Source organism: Bos taurus, chromosome 22, assembly GCF_002263795.3.
Source record: "Bos taurus isolate L1 Dominette 01449 registration number 42190680 breed Hereford chromosome 22, ARS-UCD2.0, whole genome shotgun sequence".
Taxonomy (NCBI): domain Eukaryota; kingdom Metazoa; phylum Chordata; class Mammalia; order Artiodactyla; family Bovidae; genus Bos; species Bos taurus.
In genome coordinates, this window is record NC_037349.1 from 45,639,649 (window position 1) to 45,660,476 (window position 20,828).

At 42.7% G+C, this 20,828-nt stretch overlaps 1 long non-coding RNA gene across 3 annotated transcripts in view; it reads right to left on the minus strand.

The window, feature by feature from the left end:
* LOC112443470 (uncharacterized) overlaps nt 1-20,828 on the minus strand; it is a 126,173-nt gene that overhangs the window by 20,797 nt on the left and 84,548 nt on the right. For 2 of the 3 annotated variants that reach the window (XR_003031850.2, XR_009492391.1), the window contains exon 3: nt 11,886-11,956. This is a non-coding gene — a long non-coding RNA (uncharacterized lncRNA). Of the gene's footprint in view, nt 1-11,885; nt 11,957-12,756; nt 13,013-20,828 lie in introns of those variants that run through there. The other variant, XR_003031851.2, reaches the window with a different exon arrangement.

A 20,828-nucleotide genomic window follows, 5' to 3' on the forward strand; every position in this document is an offset into this window, starting at 1 on the left:
CCAGGTTCATGGCAGGCCCACAGCCATGGGATTCGGGTAAAGTGTGACTCTGCACAGCTCCCTCGGTGAACGGACCCTGTAGCTCTGGATGCCGTACTTACTCATAGCTGTTGGACCCAGATTAATTTAACAGACTACTTAACAAATAAAAGGGTAAGAGTGGAAACTCCTCTAGGAAAAGATATTGTGGGCGGGCTCCCATTTTCAGGGAACAAAATACTACCAACCCGAATCAGAGGATCAGAAAGAATCATTGATGTTAAACAATGGCCTGAACCCGAGTGCAGCCCTGTTCGGATGCAGGAAATTCTTCTGCCCGAGGAGGTCCCTCAGTCCATAGGGAGAACAGAGAGTATGAGCAAACGTGAGGCATCCGTGGAAATGTGACTTTTCAGCCCTGCCCATTACGAGACAGGATTCTATTTCTCCATCCCCCACATCTGGACTGACTATAATTTGTACTGAAACAGGAGCAGGCCAGACCCCAAGATGCCTTACTTGCTTCCATTCGTTCTCTTGCCACACTGCTGCAACCACGTGGACAAACCCGGGCGAGCTGGATGGTTGTTACCCAAAAACTGAAACCCAGCCATGCTCTAGACACGTGGCTAGGGCCATCCTAGACCAGCCAGCCCCCAGCCAGCTCACCCACTGTTCATGACACATGCTTAGGGGAGCCCAGCCTCATTCAACAAAATTGTCCAGGCAGCCAGAAGGGTCATGAACAAGAACAGATGGCAGTTGTTTTAAGGTATAAGTGGATGCAGGAAGGAAGGGAGGAGGAGCAAATATGATGGAAAAGGCTGATGATGTGTTGACTAAAATCTAGCTCTTAATGTGAGTTAGGTCCTGGCTCACCCACTGTACATCCCTTATTTCACTTAATTAGTTCTTGGTTGAATCACATTTGTTCACAAATGCATCAAATCTCTCTTCAAATGAAAGTCAGGTTCCAAAGACTTCCAACTGGATTTGCAAAGATGTATGCCAAAAGGAGGGGCTTCCCAGATGGTGCTAGTGGTAAGGAACCCACCTGCCAATGCAGGAGATGCGGGCTCGATCCCTGGCTCAGGAAGATCTCCTGAAGGAGGGCATGGCACCCACCCCAATATTCCTGCCTGGAGAATCCAATGGACAGAGAAGCCTGGTGGACTACAGTCCACAGGGTCGCAAAGAGCCAGACATGACTGAAGCAGCTTAGCACGCACGCATGCTAAGGATTTTTATTCACAGGTTTTTGTTATCAAATGAATCTGGGTTTGAATTCCAAATCTGTCTCTTGCCTTCCGTATAACCTTGAGTAATGTATTTACCATGAACCCCAGTGTCTTTCTGCATCTGAAAAGTAGGATTCAATGACTATACCTCGGAATACTACTCAAGCTTAAAAAAGAAGAAAATCCTGACACCCTTGTTACAGCTGGAAGGACCTTGAGGACATTATGCTAAGTGAATTAAGTCAGAGAGAGGAGGACAGATACTGTGAGAGCTCACTTATATGTGGAATCTGAAAAAAAAAACCTGCAAACACCCAAACTCATAGAAAAAGGGATCCGATTTGTGATTTCCCAGGAATGGGGTGGGAAATGGGGAAGGAATTGGATACAAGTGATCAAAAGGTACAAAATTCCAGTTTTAGGATAATTGAAATATACACAACCGAGGATATAAAGTACCTCATGATGGCTACAGGTAACACCGCTGTGTGGTATATTTTTCAAATGCTAAGAGAGTAGATCCTGAAAGTTTTTATCACAAGGGAAAAAACTTTCTGTTTTGGTATTTGAATGAGACGATGGATGTTAACTGAACATTGTGGTAATGATTCTCACAATATAAGTCAAGTCAATATACGCCTTAAATTTACACAGTGTCATAGGTTAATTATATCTCAGTAATATGGAAAGAAAAAAAAACTAATACCCCTCTATTGAAGTGAAAGTCGCTCAGTCATGTCCGACTCTTTGCAACCCCATGGACTATACAGTCCATGGAATTCTCCAGGCCAGAATACTGGAATGGGTAGCCTTTCCCTTCTCCAGGGGATCTTCCAAACCCAGGGATCAAACCCAGGTTTCCTGCATTACAGGCAGATTCTTTACCCACCAAACCATAAGGGAAGCTCAAGAATACTGGAGTGAGTAGCCTATCCCTTCTCCAGTGGATCTTCCCGACTCAGGAATTGAACTGGGGTCTCCTGCACTGCAGCCAGATTCTTTACCAACTGAGCTATGAGGGAACCCCTCTGTTGTGTGAGGGTTAAATGAGTTAATCCAAGTGCCTGTCACGGTCCCTGCATGTACCAGTGCCCAGCAGTGACAGCTGCCTTCTTACTGCCACCTGTGAATTTGGACAAGAGAAACTTAACAAGGGAATTGAGGGAAAGAATATCTTATAGCAGAGGTTCTCACCCTGTTTCCAGTCTGCAGCCTGATGATCTCATGACCTTGGGCATGACACACTCACTTTTTGGGCCCTCCCTGCCTTATATTTAATTTCTTATACTTTCTTTTCTCTCCATTAAGAAATGCATCAGAGAGTGAAAGTGACATCATAGGCACAACCTTTAAATCACTCTCAGCTATAAATAAAGACTGAATGATTGCAAATTTGAATAGCTTACTACCTACAAATTACTGGCGACAAGCTGGTATCTGTCAGGACCCAGAAGAAGTAATGTGTCTTATGCATCTGCAGGTCTAACCAGAGTGCTCAGACATCAGCTTCCCTCTGCTCTTTGGATTCCGAGCATCACTCAGGCAAAGCCAATGTTGGATCCTTGACACGTGTTCTTGGCATGTAGCTCACTGTCTGGCACATAAGTCGTAATTGATAAGTATTTGCTGAGTGAACAACTGTACTCTCCCACCCTGAGGGAGCAACAGAGCAAAGGTTTCTCCACCCCCAGTAAATCAGCGAGCCTCCGGAATTGGAAGGGAGGAACTGGGCAGAATGTCATGACTCGAAGGGTAAACAGGAACTTCCTGTCAGCAGCTAGACTATCTTTTCGGCTTTATCAGCCCAACAAGAGAGAAAGGAGCTTTGGTTCTCCAGTGTACCACTACCAACAGCACAGTTCCCACTCTAAAGCTAAAAGAAGGGCTAGTCTCTTCCAATTCAAGTCTAACTTTCTCTTAAACTTGAGTCTGCTTTCCTTACTGAAAAATCCCCTGGTTAGAGAGGGGAGCAACAAGGTCTAAATAAGGGAAGCAGACAAACAGAGAGAATATTAGATGGTGGTGAATATTAAGCAAAAACAAAAGCAGGGAACAGGGCTTGGCAGTGTTGAGGGGAGTGGGCTTGGCAGTGTTGAGGGGAGTGCAACTTGGCATAAGAGGCGGATTGATTAATAAAGGGAGTAGGTGAGGCAGTGGGCCAAGGGATGTTGGAGGCAGAGTGTTCTGGACACAGGGAACCTCAGGTTTCCGGGTCCTGAGGTGAGAGCATGTTTAGCATGCCTGGGAACCAGCAATGGGACCTCTGAGTCTGGGGCAGAGTGAGCCAGGAAGCCCAATAGGAGGAGATGTTTGGGAGGTAATGGGCTATTGGGTCATGGAGCGCCTGACAGACAGACCATGGTGAATCTGTTGGCTTTTGCTCTGTGAGATGGGAGCGTTTTGAGCAGAAAAACCCTCTGAGTCTGGCAATTAATGGACCATAGTATCCATTTTTTTTTTCCTGTTTAATGGTCATGTGGATATTCTTTTTTTGAAGTACCTGGTCAAGACTTCTACTCATTTTTCTATTGGGGTGTCAGTCTTGTTTTTTCAATTCTTTTTCTAACTTCACTTGGGCTGCTCTGTTGACAACAGATTGAATGAGGACAAAGGTGAAAGTGGAGAGATCTGCTGAGAGGCCAGTGGGCGAGGGATGACAGTGACTTGGGAGATGGTGAGAAACAGCTGGATTTCAGATGAGCTTTGAAAAGAGAGCTGATGGCTTTGCTCGTGACTCAGATGTGGGGCAGGAGAGGGAAGCCCTTGGAATGGTGCTCCATCCTCCTAGGGTGAGGCCTGTGATGTATGGAGGTGGCATGATTTCATAGGGGTAGAGATAGATGCCTAAGCGTCTTCACAGATCCTGTAACCAATGGATGTGACTCAGTCCTCCTTTCTGAAATCATTTCCAAGAGTAGTACTATTTGTAGTTTTCACTGAGGGGCAGTCTTCAATCAGAAAGTCAGATGGTCAGCCGGGAGTCAGCTTTGAGATCAGATAAGCCAGTATGTCCCATGGCGTCCAGAGGTCCCTGATACTTAGCCAAGGGATTTCATATGACACATAGTAATGAATGTTACTGCATCACCCTCGGAGAAAGCAATTTCCTTTTCAATCCTATTTTCATTATGTATCAAGAAGCAGTCTCGGCTTGGTGGTAAATCTTAAGTGCTTCTTAAACACCTCTTTTCAATGGAGGGAGACTAAGTCTCGAGCTCAGAGCCATAGCAGGCAACAGAATCTCACTGGAATTTAATAACATGGTTTTGAATGCGCTAAATATATTTATCTGTGGATGCACATTTATTCTTTTTATTTTTTTTTTGAACTTCTATTTGTATAGAACAGCCAATGACTCTAACATTTGATTCAAATAATTCCTTAAAGCATTAAGAGGATTGCAGATATTCTTATTAATTAAAAAGCATCTTCAGTGAAGTGTACATTCATACCACAGAGCACCCATGAGGATACAGCTTGCTGAGTTTTTGGAAAGTGGGCACACTCTTGCAATCAGTGCTCTGACTAAGACATACAGTAGCAGAAGCACCTCAGGAGTCCCCTTCTCCATAACTGTCTCCCCAACACATCATCACAAAAGGAGACCGCTGTCTTAACTTTAATACCTTAGGTAAGCTTTGCCAGTTCTGAGATTTATGTAACTGAAATCATTCAGTGTAAACTCTTTTATGTTTGCCCTCTTCCGTGTCATATTGCATATCAGAGTTTCATCTGTGTTGTTTACGCCATGCTCATTTATTCTGTTCCATTACTGCATGTTATTCCATGTACTGCTGCTGCTGCTGCTAAGTCGCTTCAGTCGTGTCTGACTCTGTGTGACCCCAGAGATGGCAGCCCACCAGGCTCCCCCGTCCCTGGGATTCTCCATGTGCTAATACACCACAATTTATTAAGCCATTCTATTGTGGATGGCCTCTGTTTCCAGGCTTTGGTCAATAGGTTGCAATGAACATTTTCTTGGCTATCTATGCATTTCTATTAGGTAAACAGTTTTCAGTCAATCTTCCAGGTATGCAGCTAAATCTCATTGTGACAGATTTGCATTTCTCGAGATTAATGGAATGGAGTATTTTTTTTTTTTTCCTGTTTATTGGTTATTTGGATTGGATACTCCTTATTGCCAAATTCAGACTTAAATTGAAGAAAGTAGGGAAAACCACTAGACCATTCAGGTATGACCTAAATAAAATCCCTTATGATTATACAGTGCAAGTGAGAAATAGATTTAAGGGCCTAGATCTGATAGATAGAGTGCCTGATGAGCTATGGAATGAGGTTCGTGACACTGTACAGGAGACAGGGATCAAGACCATTCCCATGGAAAAGAAATGCAAAAAAGCAAAATGGCTGTCTGGGGAGGCCTTACAAATAGCTGTGAAAAGAAGAGAAGCGAAAAGCAAAGGAGAAAAGGAAAGATATAAACATCTGAATGCAGAGTTCCAAAGAATAGCAAGAAGAGATAAGAAAGCCTTCTTCAGCGATCAATGCAAAGAAATAGAGGAAAACAACAGAATGGGAAAGACTAGAGATCTCTTCAAGAAAATTAGAGATACCAAGGGAACATTTCATGCAAAGATGGGCTCGATAAAGGACAGAAATGGTATGGACCTAAGAGAAGCAGAAGATATTAAGAAGAGATGGCAAGAATACACAGAAGAACTGTACAAAAAAGATCTTCATGACCCAGATAATCACGATGGTGTGATCACTGACCTAGAGCCAGACATCCTGGAATGTGAAGTCAAGTGGGCCTTAGAAAGCATCACTACAAACAAAGCTAGTGGAGGTGATGGAATTCCAGTTGAGCTGTTCCAGGTCCTGAAAGATGATGCTGTGAAAGTGCTGCACTCAATATGCCAGCAAATGTGGAAAACTCAGCAGGGGCCATAGGACTGGAAAAGGTCAGTTTTCATTCCAATCCCAAAGAAAGGCAATGCCAAAGAATGCTCAAACTACCGCACAATTGCACTCATCTCACATGCTAGTAAGGTAATGCTTAAAATTCTCCAAGCCAGGCTTCAGCAATATGTGAACCGTGAACTTCCTGATGTTCAAGCTGGTTTTAGAAAAGGCAGAGGAACCAGAGATCAAATTGCCAACATCCGCTGGATTGTGGAAAAAGCAAGAGAGTTCCAGAAAAACATCTATTTCTGCTTTATTGACTATGCCAAAGCCTTTGACTGTGTGGATCACAATAAACTGTGGAAAATTCTGAAAGAGATGGGACTACCAGACCACCTGATCTGCCTCTTGAGAAATTTGTATGCCTGTCAGGAAGCAACAGTTAGAACTGGACATGGAACAACAAACTGGTTCCAAATAGGAAAAGGAGTAGGTCAAGGCTGTATATTGTCACCCTGTTTATTTAACTTATATGCAGAGTACATCATGAGAAACGCTGGACTGGAAGAAACACAAGCTGGAATCAAGATTGCTGGGAGAAATATCAATAACCTCAGATATGCAGATGACACCACCCTTATGGCAGAAAGTGAAGAGGAACTCAAAAGCCTCTTGATGAAGGTGAAAGTGGAGAGTGAAAAAGTTGGCTTAAAGCTCAACATTCAGAAAATGAAGATCATGGCATCCGGTCCCATCACTTCATGGGAAATAGATGGGGAAACAGTGGAAACAGTGTCAGACTTTATTTTTCTGGGCTCCAAAATCACTGCAGATGGTGACTGCAGCCATGAAATTAAAAGACGCTTACTCCTTGGAAGGAAAGTTATGACCAACCTAGATAGCATATTCAAAAGCAGAGACACTACCTTGCCAACAAAGGTTTGTCTAGTCAAGGCTATGGTTTTTCCTGTGGTCATGTATGGATGTGAGAGTTGGACTGTGAAGAAGGCTGAGCACTGAAGTATTGATGCTTTCGAAGTGTGGTGTTGGAGAAGACTCTTGAGAGTCCCTTGGACTGCAAGGAGATCTAACCAGTCCATTCTAAAGGAGATCAGGCCTGGGATTTCTTTGGAAGGAATGATGCTAAAGCTGAAACTCCAGTACTTTGGCCACCTGATGTGAAGAGTTGACTCATTGGAAAAGACTCTGATGCTGGGAGGGATTGGGGGCAAGAGGAGAATGGGACGCCAGAGGATGAGATGGCTGGATGGCATCACTGACTCGATGGACATGAGTCTGAGTGAACTCCGGGAATTGGTGATGGACAGGGAGGCCTGGCGTGCTGCAATTCATGGGGTCGCAAAGAGTCGGACACGACTGAGCAACTGATCTGATCTGGATTGGATATTATTTTTTTGAAGTATCTGGTCAAGACTTCTGCCCATTTTTCTATTGGGGTGTCAGTCTTTTTTTTTTAATTGACTTGTAAGTGTTCTTTTCAAGCTTGTTTTGGCTGCTTGGGGTCCCTTGCATTTCCATATTGATTCTAAGATCAGCATATCCATTTCTGCAAACGAGATGGTTAGAATTTTGATAAGGATTGCATCGAATCTGTAGATCAACTTGGAAAATGTTACAGTCTTAATATTAAATATTTTAATCCATGGACACAGATGTCTTTCCCTTTATTTAGATCCTTCTTTTCAAAACATTTTGTAGTGTTCAGTGTACAACTTCTCTACTCTTTAAATTTACTCCTACGTATTTAATTCTTGTTGATGATGTTATAAATGGAACTGTTTTCTTAATTTTGTTTTCACCACTTCTGACTTCTAACTGACAGAACGGTAAGATCATAAATTTGTGTTGTTTTAAGCTATTAAGTTTGTGGCAATGTGTTACAGCAACAAGAGAAAACGAAAATGCTCTTAGTATTCTAGTTCTTTTATATTTGCTTTTATGTACTTTATGGCCCCAAAAAAGGTAAATCTAAGTAAATCTTCCACGTGTAGTTGAAAAAATGTTTTCTCTAAGTGTTGCCCCTTGAACAGCATGAGTTGGAACTGCGTAGGTCCACTTGTATATGGGCTTTTGTCAGCAAATATGGACTCTAGTACTACCCCATCCACAGTCAGTGGAGTCTGCAGATGTGGAAGCTTGGATATAGAGGGGTTAATGTAAAGCTATATATGCAGATTTTCAGCTGTGCTGGGGAGGGGGTCTGTGCCTCAACCTTCCTGTTGTTCAAGGGTCAACTCTCTATACATGTATATATGCAACATGTAATGTTAGACACCTAGGCTGTTCCCATGTCTTGACTGTTACTCTCCCTATTCTTGTCACTGCTGTACCTAATTTAGGTCTACATATATTTGACATGGCACAGTAAGTTAGTATTATTATTTTATGCAGCTAATATGTATTAGGTTTCACCCACACATTTGTACTTTCTATTGTCTCATTCTTTTCTCCATTTCCACAGCTCCATTTGATCTCATTGTCTTCTGCCCCGAAGAATTTTCTGCAGTATTTCTTTTAATGCATTTCTGTTGTATATGAATTCTCTAGGGTTTAGTTTGTTTGAAAATGTCTTTATTTCATGCACATTTTGAAGGATGTTTTTAATAAGCATAGAGTTCTAGTTGACAATTCTTTGCTTTCAGCACATTGAAGATGTCATTTCATTGTTCTTTGGCTTCCATTATTTTTGTTTAAAACTCAGCTTCCATCATTACTGTTTTTCTTTTGGAGGTAATATGTTTCTTTTCTTTGGCTGGTTTCAAGATTTTTTTTTTTTTTTGTCTTTGTCTTTAAGTAGTTTTACCATGATATGCCTAGATGTGGTCTCCTTTGTTCTGTTTGAAATTGTAAAGTTTTAAAAATATTTAGCTTGACGTCTTTGGGAAACATGGGGAAATTTTCAACTGTTATCCATTTGAATATCACTTCAGTTCAATATTCTCTTGTTTCTCCTTCAGGATCTCTAAATACATACATGTTAGAAATTTTTACCAAGTCCCGTATCTTTTGTATATTAACTATACTTTTCTTTTTTTGCTTTCCATTCTCAGTCTGAATATTTTCTGCTGTCATATATTCCAACTTACAGATTCTCTTTTCTGCAATATCTAATCTGTCAATAAACCTCATCTGTTGAATTCTTCTTTTGGGTTATTAGATATTCCAATTCCAGACTTGCATTTTTCAAAGATTCTAGTTCTCTTGAAATTCTCTATCTTGTCGTCTTCTTTCTTGAAGTTATCAACTGTAGATATTTTGAAATCTATATATGATAAGTCACATATAAGATTTTTTTCTTTGTTTTTAGGAATTTGCTTGTGTCTCTTAGAATACCAGGTAAATTTTGGTAAGCGCTGGACATAAAACAAACTATGACAAACTTAGAGCCAACTAGAAATGCTGGATTATGTTGTTTTCTTCCAGAGGGAACCAAATTTTCTTTTGCTTCTGGCACGCTTTTCAAATACTGGTAGATCATTTTTTTTTTTTTTTAATCTGGGTTTGAATGGGCTCAACACTGGATTTTAGTCTTTATGAGCATTGAACTATTTCTGCTTCCCTCTCACTTCTAATGTGTAGCCCTTTCATGGTTCCAGTTGGAAGTCTGAAGTGTTTACCAGGGCCTTCTCTTTGGTGGACCCTGAACATCAATTTTTATCATGAGACTGGCTGTAGACTTCTGAGCCTCTGGGTCCTATGAAGTTTACAAATCAGCAATGCCTGGAGGAAAACAGTGATTCAAATACTTGACTTATTTCAGTGTTCTTTCCTTGGCTCTTGGCTCTTAGTTCTTCAGGGCCTAGCTGTCTTAGTATCTCCCCAATGTCTTCAAACAGAAGTTCTTTGTTTTTATTTTTACATTTTATATATTTTATCCAGATTTTTAAGTTGTTCTTGGCAAAGAGATTGGTCTAAAGCAAACTAGTCTGTCATGACTAAAAGCAGGAGTCCATTGTACTTATTTTTGTCATTACCTTCTATTTTAAGACCAGTGATTTCTGGCTTTCCTTTTATATTAGTGAAATAATTTCCTTTCTAAGCAAGTGTATTTATTACGAGAAATGTACAAGTTGTAGCAAAACACGACAAACAGTTTAATAAATACTTGTTTCCCTCCCCAATGTGTAACATACTCGAATAAAGAAGAGTTGACTTAAATGAAAGTACTACATAAATAACAGTACTGATGATGCCTGGGGATGGTAAAAATGGTGGTGATGGGGTTCAAAAAGTTGTTTTATATATAGAGAAAGGGAAATTCACAAGTCATTGTCTTGCTTAACATTATACAGAATATGCCTGGTAGAGCTGACATGATGATTCAGGTGTCTAGGTGCCCGTTGTAATCCTTTATCTGTTGTAACACAGTTCCTAGAGGCAATTCTGTCTCCTTGACTGGCTCTCAGAGGTTTCATTTCTGTAGTTTATTTTCCATTTTGGCCTGCATTCTTCCATGTGTATCCTAAGCCTATTTTTATAATTGTCTTTTAGTTATTGGATTGTAAAAAAAAAGAAAGTAGGCCTAGGCCTAACCCGTGAGTGTGTTTCTGTGGTGTGTGTGCAAGCATGTGTGTGCGCGTGTGTATGTATGTTTCAAATCCCCGTCAATTTTTACTAGCAGTTTCTATATAATGTTTGAGCCCATGAGATTCAGGGTGATTGATCCTTCTAAACGTTCTCCTCCTTTTAAAACTGCATACAAAAGAATGACCAGTTCTGTGGAATTTATTGTTACTAAATCTCCTCTCCATTTGCTTAATTGTATTATTTGCCTGGGGGATGCTGTTTAAATGTGGAGCCAAGTCAGCTAAATGAAACATGATCCTGGCTCAAGAAAATAATGATGTGTCTCTTTTGCTAAATAACAGTCTCTCCCCTCATCTGCAGATGCTTGGAACCACACCCTCATTTTCTGGAGGCCAGAGAGGGTGGTGCCCGGCGTGGTCTTGGGTGTCGAGGGCATTGGCCAGGGAGTGGGCAGACCAGTGTCGCAGGAAGCAGAGCTTGGGTTGGAGACCCAGAAGATGCTGAGGACACCGAGTGACTTGGACAAGTGGGATCCTTGGGCTTTCCTCTGCTCCTGGATTTAGGCCAGGTCTTGTCCCTGCCCAACCAAGAAGCTGAAAACCAATGCTATTGGGTAGCCATTTAGTTGAGAAAATGGTCAAGGCTGGAAAAGGTTCAAGGCAATCACTGCTTCCTTTATATCAAAGATCACAGAGGGGTAGTGGAAGGGGCTTCCCTGGTGGCTGGTGGCTCAGTGGTAAAGAATCCACTTGCCAATGCAGGAGACACGGGTTTGATCCCTGATCTGGGAAGATTCCATGTGCCCTGGAGCAAGTAAGCCCGTGTACCACAACTGCTGAGCCTGCACTCTAAAGCCCAAGAGCTGCAACTACGAGCCCACGCGCTGCAACTATGGACGCCTGCGTGCCTCAGAGCCCGCGCTCTGCAGCAAGAGAAGCCACCACAATGAGAAGCCTGGGCACGAGGAAGAGCAGCCCCGCTCGCCACAGCTAGAGAAAAGCCCACACAGCAATGAAGACAGCACAGTCAAAATGTAAAGACAATGATTAAAATTAACATCTAGCCTCTTAACCCCCTTTTTAAAAAATCACTGGGACTCAGTACTTAACATTTCTAGATTAGTGGTTTTTTTCCAATCATGTCATGACACAACCCATCACAGACAACCATTCTCAACTTTTTAACCTTCCCTCTTGGGGTCCTCTGAAATCAAATAAGAGCAGGGGATGCATCCCAGGTCACTCGATTAATACTTACCAAGTGTCCACGGCGTGCCAGGCGCTGGTCTAGGCTCTGGGGACGTGGCAGCAAGGCCTGCCTGTGTAGAACTGACGTTCAGGGTCAGATGGGGTAAGAAAAGACAAATCAAACACATGGGTGATGTTATGAATGGAAAGTGTTATGGAAAAAAATCAAAAGGAGATAAGGAGGGCTGGGTCAGGTAGGGCTCCTGTGTTAAACAGGGTGGTCAGGGAAGCCCTCCCAGAAGAGGTGAAGAGGATGAACCTTGTGGTTTGGGCTGCAGGGAGAAGTTATAAGTGGCTGCTCAACTGACAGTCTTGAATGCTAGTTGGGATCAGAACTGTGGTAACAAATGTCTTCTAGACCTAAGCCCCTGAGTGTCTGACTCATTAGGTCTAAGCAGAGTCTGGCCATCTGCTTTCTAGAAAACCTTAAGGCAATTCTGATGTGAAGGTTGAAAACCTACTTTAAAATATATGTATTTTACTGTGAACTTTCTGTACTTTGAAAGCCAAAAACATTGTTCTAAGAATTAGAAATTTCACATTCAGAAAGGACTCTCCGGGAGGCTGCCATTTTGTTCGCAGTTACTGAGTGCTTGCTGTTTTGGAGCTCATTCCCCGTTCACTGTCTTATCTGATCTTCTTGACACTCTCACTGCTACAAAGGGACCGACTCTGGGTTCAGAGCTCAGCTCGCTTCACCGCAGGTCTGGGGTGTGGACTCGTGAGTGTGAGCGTCTGCTCGGTCTCTGTCCCATGAAGGCTGCCTCCTTCATCTCTCTGAGCCCAGTTTTTGCCAAGGCCAGCTAGACTGTTGGTAAAACATTTTCCCAAGAAAAGTTTCTGGACCAACTCCTGGGTGTTAGGCCTTTGGGAAAACTCACTTTCTGAATTAAAAGGGACCTCAGAGATCATGTAGCTGCGCAGGAGTAGGAAAGGTGAGTCATGTCTGCCATGATCCTTTGCCCATTACCTCTGTACCCATGGAAACCATCAGTAAAAGAACCTAGATGCAACCTCAGAACCCTCTTAACTCAGGGCACTAGTTAACAGCTACTGATGTAGCCAATGTGGCCCACAGAGAAGAAACTTCTTTGCCATCTGGACTATTCCTTCCTAACCCATCAGAAAGCCAGGACCCAGTGGGGTCACAGTTTATCAAAGACACATGGTTAGTTTGTACCACAGCTGGATCTCATATCAGATGATAGCTTTCTTTTTCTTTTTTTTAATACAAGCCACTTTAAGTGGCCTAGGAATCTCATCCTTCAAACTCTGGTATGTAAGATACATAGCTATAAACAACCATCAGCCATGCTCAGCTTCTGGATGAAATCATTTCTGCACAGTGGCAGCAACATAACATCTGATTCCCACTTTGGAGCTATGCCACATTCTGGGAGGCAGCAGAGGACCGAGGCATGAGTGCCTGTATGGTCCTGCCTTGGTCCCTGTGCTCTGTCGTGGCATCTATTGGTGCTTCCCCATGGTCCGGTCTTCAGTCATCAGCCTTCTGCGAGCACGCTGGTGCCTGAGTCCACATTCCTCATCTTGTCTGATCATTGGCCTGGACCTCAGGGCTGCTGCTAAGTTATTCAAGACTGCCATCCGCAAGGTCCCATCACATCTAACTCTCCTTCGGCTACTGGCCCTGGTTCCTTGTTATCATCCAAGGATGTGGAATATTTCTGTCTGTGGGTCTGAGGGTACTCTGTGAGGCTGTCTCAGGCTCGATTTGCCTTGTCTATCATCTCAGATCTTGTGCATCAGCCTGGGGACCCTGAAGTCTCTTCTCCCTCTGCTGGTACTCAGCATAGTATGGTGGTGGGGAGGACGGAGAAACCGGCCTCGGGTCCCCCTTCTGTCAGTGCATGGATAGGCTGGTATCCGTGTGCCCATGTTCAGGCTTGCCATTCACCTCCTGAGACCTTTCCTCTCACCAACCAGACTCATCCCTCTTCTTCTCCCACATCTACTATTATCCAGAAGTTCCCTCCTCGCACATCTCCTCACACTGCGTGCTAAGTCGCTTCAGTCGTGGCCTATTCTTTGCAACCCCATGGACTGTAGTCCAGCAGGCTCCTCTGTCCATGGGATCCTCCAGGCAAGAATACTGGAGTGGGTTGCCATGCCCTCCTCCAGGGGATCTTCCCGACTCAGAGATCTACCCATGTTTCTCGCTTCTCTTGTGTCTCCTGCATTGGCAGGCGAGTTCTTTCCCACTAGTGCCACCTGGGAAGCCCTTGGGAAGAACTGAAAAAAAAAAAAAAAGGTTTTCGGATTTCAAAAGCCAGGAAGAAATTCTTATTGCTTTCTCTGTTCCCTTATCTTGTCCTGAGGCAATGAACTCAGGGTGGCCTTACTTGAACAGAAAGAAAGGGAATGTTGCAATATTCCAAAACATTATCTTCTCACATTAAGTTGCCTCACAAGTCTAGATTTCAAAACTTGCCTACTGACTTTCAAACTACAGTCAGTGGGCCAGATCTGACCTGTTGCCTATTTCTGGATGGCCTGCAAACTAAGAATGGTTTTTATATTTTAAATAGTCACATTGGGGCTTCCCTGGTAGCTCAGTGGTAATCTGTCAGCCAATGCAGGAGACACAGGTTTGATCCCTGATCCAGGAAGATCCCATATGCAGTCGAGCAACTAAGCCCGTGTGCCACAACTACTGAGCCTGTGCCCGAGAGCCCGGGAGCCACGATTAATGAAGCCCGTGTGCCTGTCTCTCCCAACAAGAGAAGCCACCGCAGTAAGAAGCCCGCACACCACAAGTAAAGAGTCGTCCCTGCTCCTTGCAACTAGAGAAAAGCCCGAGCACACCGGAGCAGCCAAAAATAAATAAATAAAATTATTTTTTAAAAATATAGTCACATTGAAAATTATTGTGAGGTAACTATAGAATATCCCTTATTTGCATCATGGCCCATAAATCTGTAATTATCCAACTTTCTGAGAAAAGTTTGTGGACCCTGGGTTAGAACCCTGGGTGGGAGGGGGCGCATTTTATCTCGGCTCTCTGAGATTATGGGGAAAGGGGTTCCTGGTTTGCCTTTGCTTATTCACATTCCAACTCTTTAAAATAAAATATCATTGACTGCTCTGCCCATACCAACTGAACTCTGTTCCAGGTTGGTTGAGAAGAAAGAAAGTTCAGAAAAGCTAATGAGGAAGAACCTTCCTAATAAAGGTCCCCCTCAGCACGACTGCTGCCCTCAGTCATCCCCGGGAGCAGACGCTGTCTCTCTGGGGAGCTGCTTCCGACCAGCAGTGACATGTGGAAAATCTACTGTGGATATGAAGTTTCCTGCCCGTAAGCTTGTATTTTGGCATTGTCCCACAGAATACATTGGGAAACAAATGTAATTCCTCCAATTTGGTTCTCCCGACAGGAAAATATGTCACTCGAGTCAAAGAATAATATATGTTGCTATATATTTTTAATAAAATGAGCAAATTGTTTCTGAGTATTTGGAAGGCTTAATTCTTCATTTGCTAGTTAATTTTGAAACCATTACAGTCCTGTGCATTACTCCCTGCAAAGACATGAAATTAACCGTCATATTTTCTGCTGAGGTCTGAAAGTTGAGCAAGTTACTGTTTGACCCAAATAAGCTTCTTTCCCTTCACATTTGCTCTATCATTAACCTCTTTTTGAGCCTGCAGTAAAAGTTACATCATGATCGGATTCAAGGAAAGGTTTTGTGTAAGCCAGGCCTAACACGGATATTTATTACTGGGCTAGCGGCTCGGGAGTCACATTGATTTGGATAATTTGTTCACAATTTACGCTGTGACTATTTCAGACTCTTGAACACAAACACACGCCCTCCTGTTAACCAACTGCCAGAGTGACAGGCACAATAACTGCCTCTGAGAGCTGGGTTTTGCTAAGATCTTTGAGGAAATCTTGTTGGCGTGGCTGATCTTTGCTATGAGCTGTGAAAATTCATCTTCTTAGTTTTCATTAAGTTGCTGATCATGCCACTTTGACTACTTGTACTTACTGTAGAGTTAGTAGCAATGATGATAATGAAGGTTATCCTTTATATGTGCTCAAGCCTTTATATCTATTCTCTCTTGATCCTAGGATGCCCCGAAGACTAAGAACATAAATACCCTTTCTATTTAAAAGAAGGGAACACCAAGACCCAGAGAGGGGAAACAGATTGGTGGGGACTACACAGCTAAAGTGGCCAGTTCCTCTGTTGTCAAGCTTTAAATGCCACCCACCCCCCACCTTTTGGATCGTGATATCTCTTCTTTTGATTTGCTGGTCAACGTTTGAGGGGACCAGATGACCCCCATTGTCATCAGATAGCCCGAGGGTATTTAAGGTGCCTGAGAATAGAGTGTTTATGGAGTTTAGAATAGACTTAAGCATTTTAGTCCTGAATTTAGAAGCAATTTTACTTTTTTTTGAGGTTTTGGTCAAACCACTTGAGGCAAAATAGAACTTCTTTGTTCAAAGGAAATAGACTTTTTAAAGTCTTGTAAAATAGACCCACAATGCTTTTTGGGACTCAAATAACTCTGAACCAAAACGTTTTAATAAATTAAACATAAGTGGATTAGAAACAGACAGGTTGTCTTTTCATGAAATACACCCAGGCCAGACTCAGAAGGAGAAGCACAGAGAAATGTGTTTAGGGTTTCTGTGGACACTGGCAGGCACACAGCTTGATCTTCCTTTTCTTTCTGATAACGGAAGGGAGATGAACTCTGCTATTATTTCTGAGTCTATTTCTTTGTGCCTTTCCAGTATGCATCTCTGAATGGGGCCGTGTGTAACCCCTTGTGGTACTGAATTGTGTTATCCCCACCTTCAATGGGTAACCTTTAATCAGGCACAGGAGGTGGGGGTGATGGTGTGTGACTTGGCTGTGTCCATTATCCTTGCTCCGATCTGAAAAATGTACAAGTAACATCAATAGCAGGGTAGTGCTGGGAGGTTTTGGTGGGTTGTAAGTAATTGGGAAGACTGGGGGATTTAGAGTGAAACGGACTGGGGTTAATCCCAACCCTCCCACTCACCTGTTACACAAGTAAGCCATGTGATCTTTGTGAACCGTAGTATCCTCAGCGGTACAATGGAAACAATCACAGTCTATCTATCACTATTAACTGGGTGATCTATGTCAAGCGTGTATTTAGCAGGTGAACAGCACATAGTGGGGACGCGAGAGATATTCAGTGTCTGCCTTATGGTGGATGTTGGCTGCTTTTACGTTGCCTCCATGGTCCTTTCTTACTCATAGCACCTGATTCTCCCTTGGGGAGCCTTCTTCCCTTACCACATGGAGTCATGCTGTGAATGTCAGTTAGGTGACCTTTCCTCAAGAGAGAAGGGAGTGGGCAGGTGGCCTAAGATAATAAATTGTCTCTCCTGGAATCTGATGCTGGAGCCAAGAGACTCAAGGGCTGAAGTTTTTAATGGTTTTTGCTGCCTGGGGAATATATATGTATGTATGTATGTGTCATTTTTAAAGTTAAGATGTGCCATTGTTCCCCAATGTATGTATTATTTATATTGCTGAATTAATTTCTAACTGATAAATTTCATCATCGTTATTATCACATGCCTTAGGTAAAAACTAGAAGGCCAAATGGTACATGAAAAGATGCTCAATACCACTAATTATTAGAGAAATGTGAATCAAAACTCCAGTGAGGTACCACCCCACTCCGATCAGAATGGCCAACATCAAAGAGTCTACAAATGCTAAATGCTACAGAGAGCATGGAGAAAAAGGAATGCCCCTACATGGCTGGTGGGAAGGTAAACTGGTGCAGGCAGTATGGAGAGCAGAATGGAGGTTCTTAAAAAACTAAAAATAGAGCTTCTGTATGACGCAGCAACCCCACTCCTGGGTATATAGCTGCAGAAAGCCGTAAATCAAAGATACACGCACCCCTATGTTCATGGTGGTGCTATTCACAACAGCCAAGACAGGGAACAGCCTAATTGTCCACTGACAGATGAATGGATAAAGAAAATGTGGTACATATACACAGTGGAATATTACTCAGTCATGAAAACAATGAAATCATGTCACTGGCAGCAATATGGATGGATCTAGAGGTTACTAAAGTGAAGTAAGTCAGACAGAGAGAGACAAATATGTGATACCCTTTATATCTGAAATTTTAAAAAATGATACAAAAGAATGTATATACAAAACAGAAATAGACTCACAGACATTAAAAAAAATTATGGGAAATTAAGGGGGAAAAAATTAAGGGAAAAAGCAGGGGACAAGGGACAAACTGGGACTTTCCAGGTGGCTCAGTGATAAAGAATCTGCCTGCCAATGCGAGAGATTCAAGTTTGATCCCTGGATTGGGAAGATCCCCTGCAGGAGGAAATGGCAACTCACTCCACTATTTTTGCCAGGGACAATCCCATGGACAGAGAAGCCTGGCAGGCTAGAGGCCAGGAGGTCACAAAAAAGTTGGACATGACTGAGCATCTGAGCACACACAAGAGATAACTTAAGGGTCTAGGATTAACATATATGCACTACCATATATAAAATAGATTTAAGGGCCTAGATCTGATAGATAGAGTGCCTGATGAACTATGTAATGAGGTTCGTGACACTGTATAGGAGACAGGGATCAAGACCATTCCCATAGAAAAGAAATGCAAAAAAGCAAAATGGCTGTCTGGGGAGGCCTTACAAATAGCTGTGAAAAGAAGAGAAGTGAAAAGCAAAGGAGAAAAGGAAAGATATAAACATCTGACTGCAGAGTTCCAAAGAATAGCAAGAAGAGATAAGAAAGCCTTCTTCAGAGATCAATGCAAAGACATAGAGGATAACAACAGAATGGGAAAGACTAGGGATCTCTTCAAGAAAATCAGAGATACCAAGGGAACATTTCATGCAAAGATGAGCTCGATAAAGGACAGAAATGGTATGGACCTAACAGAAGCAGAAGATATTAAGAAGAGATGGCAGGAATACACAGAAGAACTGTACAAAAAAGATCTTCACGACCCAGATAATCACAATGGTGTGATCACTGACCTAGAGCCAGACATTCTGGAATGTGAAGTCAAGTGGGCCTTAGAAAGCATCACTACGAACAAAGCTAGTGGAGGTGATGGAATTCCAGTTGAGCTGTTCCAGGTCCTGAAAGATGATGCTGTGAAAGTGCTGCACTCAATATGCCAGCAAATTTGGAAAACTCAGCAGTGGCCACAGGACTGGAAAAGGTCAGTTTTCATTTCAATCCCAAAGAATGCTCAAACTACCACACAATTGCACTCATCTCACATGCTAGTAAAGTAATGCTCAAAATTCTCCAAGCCAGGCTTCAGCAATATGTGAACCGTGAACTTCCTGATGTTCAAGCTGGTTTTAGAAAAGGCAGAGGAACCAGAGATCAAATTGCCAACATCCGCTGGATCATGGAAAAAGCAAGAGAGTTCCAGAAAAACATCTATTTCTGCTTTATTGACTATGCCAAAGCCTTTGACTGTGTGGATCATAATAAACTGTGGAAAATTCTGAAAGAGATGGGACTACCAGACCACCTGATCTGCCTCTTGAGAAATTTGTATGTAGGTCAGGAAGCAACAGTTAGAACTGGACATGGAACAACAAACTGGTTCCAAATAGAAAAAGGAGTTCGTCAAGGCTGTATATTGTCACCCTGCTTGTTTAACTTATATGCAGAGTACATCATGAGAAACGCTGGACTGGAAGAAACACAAGCTGGAATCAAGATTGCTGGGAGAAATATCAATAACCTCAGATATGCAGATGACATCACCCTTATGGCAGAAAGTGAAGAGGAACTCAAAAGCCTCTTGATGAAAGTGAAAGTGGAGAGTGAAAAAGTTGGCTTAAAGCTTAACATTCAGAAAATGAAGATCATGGCATCCAGTCCCACCACTTCATGGGAAATAGATGGGGAAACAGTGGAAACAGTGTCAGACTTTATTTTTTTGGGCTCCAAAATCACTGCAGATGGTGACTGCAGCCATGAAATTAAAAGACGCTTACTCCTTGGAAGGAAAGTTATGACCAACCTAGATAGCATATTCAAAAGCAGAGACATTACTTTGCCAACAAAGGTTCGTCTAGTCAAGGCTATGGTTTTTCCTGTGGTCATGTATGGATGTGAGAGTTGGACTGTGAAGAAGGCTGAGCACTGAAGAATTGATGCTTTTGAACTGTGGTGTTGGAGAAGACTCTTGAGAGTCCCTTGGACTGCAAGGAGATCCAACCAGTCCATTCTGAAGGAGATCAGCCCTGGGATTTCTTTGGAACGAATGATGCTAAAGCTGAAACTCCAGTACTTTGGCCACCTCATTCGAAGAGTTGACTCATTGGAAAAGACTCTGATGCTGGGAGGGATTGGGGGCAGGAGGAGAAGGGGACGACAGAGGATGAGATGGCTGGATGGCATCACTGACTCGATGGACGTGAGTCTGAGTGAACTCCGGGAGTTGGTGATGGACAGGGAGGCCTGGCGTGCTGCGATTCATGGGGTCGCAAAGAGTTGGACACGACTGAGCGACTGACCTGATCTGATCTGATATACAAAATAGATAACCAACAAGGACCTACTGTGTGGTACAGTAAACTGTATGAGTACAGTTGGATTTTATAATGACCTATGAAGGGAAAAGAATCTGAGAGATATATATAGATATAGATATAGATATAGATTTGCTGTACATGTGAAACTAACACAACATTGTAAACCAACTATACTTCAATTAAAAAAATTCATAGCAGGCAACATACATACAAAAAATAAAATATAAGTCTGAAACACAGTGTAAGGGAAAAAGAAAATACCATAAAAGAAAACAAAATTTATCCATAAGCCTTTAGCCTGGAGATAGCCTCTCTTTAATATGTTCATGGAGAAGGCAATGGCACCCCACTCCAGTACTCTTGCCTGGAAAATCCCATGGGTGGAGGAGCCTGGTGGGCTGCAG